The sequence below is a fragment of the Equus asinus genome, chromosome 4, assembly GCF_041296235.1.
Source record: "Equus asinus isolate D_3611 breed Donkey chromosome 4, EquAss-T2T_v2, whole genome shotgun sequence".
NCBI lineage: Eukaryota > Metazoa > Chordata > Mammalia > Perissodactyla > Equidae > Equus > Equus asinus.
In genome coordinates, this window is record NC_091793.1 from 97,952,893 (window position 1) to 97,956,689 (window position 3,797).

Consider the following 3,797-nt stretch of genomic DNA (forward strand, 5'->3'; position numbering starts at 1 on the left):
TAAAGAACATTGTCTTGGAATATTTGTGAAAAATACTGTAAGTGAAAGAGTATGCTAAATTCATAAACACTATTATTAATTATTATTAGTTTCTACTGCATATTCTGGTTTAAATTTTCTCTTTGACTTTTATTTATTATAGTTTGATGTTTGGAATATTTATATTATAAATTTGGTGTATAGTTTAATTTGATTTAGAGAAAAATTTTCCCCAACTAATTTATCTTACAAATAAATTATAGATATGTTAAAAATTATTATACATGAATATCCGAATTTTAAAAATATATAATTCAGTAGACATTTATGCATATTACCAAAGTACCAGTCAGTTTGACAAATATATTTCATAGCACATTTTAAAATATAACTTGATATTAAAATATATGCTCAGTATAGTCAGTTTTATGGAAAACATCTCTTGATAAATTGATATAGTTGTATCAAAGCCTTTTGCTCTGTGATTATTACATGATCATTCAAATATATATTTATTGAGTAGCTATTATATGCATAATATGGCCAGGTTTTATGCAGATAAATAAGGTACACCACCCTTTGTCTCCAAGTTTTCAATTTTGTTAGCTCCAGTAATATTTCCTATAGAAAACAGTGAGTGATAATTCCAGACACTAAATAATTAACAAATAGCCTTGAAGCAGTAAATGTAATGGGACTTTGTGCAAAAGAGAGAGGTCGGTAGATAGAGGAGATGAATAAGACTTTATGGATCAACTGGAGAATGAGTTCATCTTTCATGATTGCAAAGGATCAGAGATGATTGGGGGATAGAATTCTGAACACACACACACACACGCACACACACAACATGCACACAATTATGACGGTGTGAATGCCCATGTTATATTTAGGGGATAGAGACTATGGCAGGAACAAAGAGAAAAAATGCTAGAATGTAAATTGGAAGAATATTTTAGATCTAGACTCTGTCAGTCCTAAAATGCCACAATAAGAGATATCAGCTTTATCCTAAGGATAGGATTGTTGAATGGGAATGATAAGGTAAAATTAACTCTAAAGAACATTGGAAGGGGGGCAAACCATTGGAAAGTCATTAGGAGACTACTGCAGTGGTCTAGGTTGAGGGGGTCCAAAGAACCTCAAGTAGGATCTAGAATGAGAATGAAGGAGAATGGGTGGATTCCGGGTACACTGAGAAAGAGGAAATTGTTGAATAAGGTGAGTGTATTCATAAGGGGAACAGGAAGAGGAAAAAATCAAAGAGCATGCAAAGAGCTGCTGGGAGATGTTGTGATAGCAGAACATATTCATTTCTAATCCTAAATAGAAGCTGGCTTTCTTTTGAGAGAGATACTCACTTATTATTTTTATTTACATATATTTAAAAATGAACAAACTGTCATATTAATGTTTGTAATTCAATTATGAGAGTATACCATTAATGCGGATTTTTACATGACAGTTATTTGTCACTGGAATCAAAGTTGTAAAATTAGCATGTGGAAAAGTTTCTTATTCATATAATCCTTTTAGGCAAACTAGAAAAAAATTATTTTAGAAACTGATGTATTATAAAAATGTGTACCATCACTAAAGTTAGATAATAGTTTATCTTTATTAGGCTTATCAAGACTATGAATTTCCTTATAACGAATTTTAGCTGCAAATCTTGGCCACTTCCTATGTAGCAGAGAAAAAATTGCATTTATTTTCACTGAAAAACGCAAATACATCCCAGAAGTATCAGAATCAAAGGACAGCATCTCTGATGGACAATATGAGCCCTTTCCTTAGGATTCTTTCCTAGAGGCCACACCCACTACTCCCCATTCCCCTGCCCTGTCATCCTCTAATGGTGACTCAGTGTGTTTCAAGTCAGCATTATAGAACCTAAAGCTTTGGTAATATCTAAATAAACAACTGATATTAGAAACAGTTGTGATGTAATGTTTTGAGATGCATTTGCTACAGTTTACCCACATGCTATGTTGGGTGAGAAGTTGCAAAATAGTCTCTAACATCCCAGAAACCCATAATGTACTGTGAAAGATTCTGGCTGTGTAAATAGACTGTCTGTAGAATGCCATGGAGATCCGGATCCACCCCGAGTTGCAGGAGTGGATCTGTATGCATTTTTTACACCTCTGACACTTTACACAGGATAGCAATATTTTCGTGGACTGGTCTCTGGTATTTAATAGCTTTTCCTGAAGCTATGAGTACTTGGTTTTATAGGATCACGATGCAAGTGTCAGTAATCCAATTTATCTACTAAAAACAAATTAACGAAAACAAACGTTGAAAGGGCTATAGCTAGCTACTGTTTAATCCTCTTCACTGCAATTGATACTGAACAAAGTTCATGGGGGCCACTAGTATAAATAAGACTAGCTCCATTATCCTTGATCTCTATACGCTCTAGGAATTATAGGTGTAGATGGAAAAGAAGTGTGTGTGTACGTGTGTGTAGGGGGATTAATGATGTTTAAATGGGGGGGGGGCGGGGTATGGAAGAGAAAAACGACCAAAGGAAAAAGAAAAAAGGGATTAGCCCAGGTAAGAAGTGGTGGAGGCACTTTAGAAAGCCTTACAAAAATATATTCCACTACTTGCTTTGACGGCACAGATACTAAAATTGGACGATACATTGAAGATTAGCTAGGCCCCTGCAGAAGGATGACACACAAATTTGTGAAGTGTTCCATATTTTTATGCAGTCTATACAGAAGCTGAAATATAATGGCGTATACCTGAAATTTACACAAGGTCATAAACCAATGGGACCTCAATAAAATTATGTATATATACTTCAAACATTAATAAAGAAGTAAGAAAGCTAAACTGAGAGGATGATCTAACAGTGGAGATAAGTGATTTTATAATTTTGCCTAGAGCTGGTGAGAGTTAATGAGAAAGAATGGCCTACCAGATTTGGGACAATAGTTTATCCGAATTTCAGAGACAGCTCCCTGCTCCCTGTTCTTTTTTAAAATTATTTTCTCACTTATTTTAGTTTTTCCTAAGTATTACATAGGTGAGTCAATGTATATGTGCTAAAGTTGCTCAAGTTAAAGTCACTTTATTGAATAAAATTTAAAATCATCTATAGAAAAAAAGTTACAAGGATTTTGTATATGTGTTGAACAATATAATTTTATGCATCACAAATTAGAATCCAATCAGCTACTAAAGCTTTTATAGATTTCAGATTGTAGCCAAATACTTTTTAAACCAAAGGATTATTTTCTCCAAAGGACATAAGAGATGCCCTTCTGTAGTAAAATGATAATAAGAACTAACATACAAAATTAGTGTTGGTTTAGCATAAAAAATATTTATATATCATTATCCATGCTATTGCCTCATTCACAAATATTTTCTACACAACAGCGTTTAACAAGATCTGGACCTAGGATTAAAACTAACCACTAATGGATACTTCTTTACCATATCTTAATTCTTTAACAGATGAACTTAAACTTCAGGGGATTTCATAGCTCATTACTTTTCTTTAAAGTAAAAACTGTGATAAAACTTTTGTAGTGCTCAATGGTACCCAAGGTCTCAGTCTTCTTAAACCATATGTTATTTGGTAGTATATCCTTTTATAAGGAAAATCTTGATCAGAATTGGTGCATTTTCTGTAGTCTGAGTAACCAATGTCTTGGTTTGAAAAATTCTCCTTCAAAAACCTTGGTTTAACTGATGAGTAGGCAAATGAAAAGTTTTAAATTGGCTAGTGGGTTCCTTCTTGTTGGAACATTCTCTTCTCACATTGGTTGGAGGGTCTCAAGCTTAGAACTTTGAAGGCTATT

At 33.4% G+C, this 3,797-nt stretch overlaps 1 non-coding gene across 1 annotated transcript; it reads left to right on the plus strand.

The window, feature by feature from the left end:
* The first annotated feature begins 2,591 nt into the window (after positions 1–2,591).
* On the plus strand, positions 2,592–2,693 carry LOC123285389 (U6 spliceosomal RNA). The gene has a single exon (XR_006527139.2). It is a non-coding gene; the product is annotated as a U6 spliceosomal RNA (small nuclear RNA).
* The last annotated feature ends 1,104 nt before the right edge of the window (positions 2,694–3,797 follow it).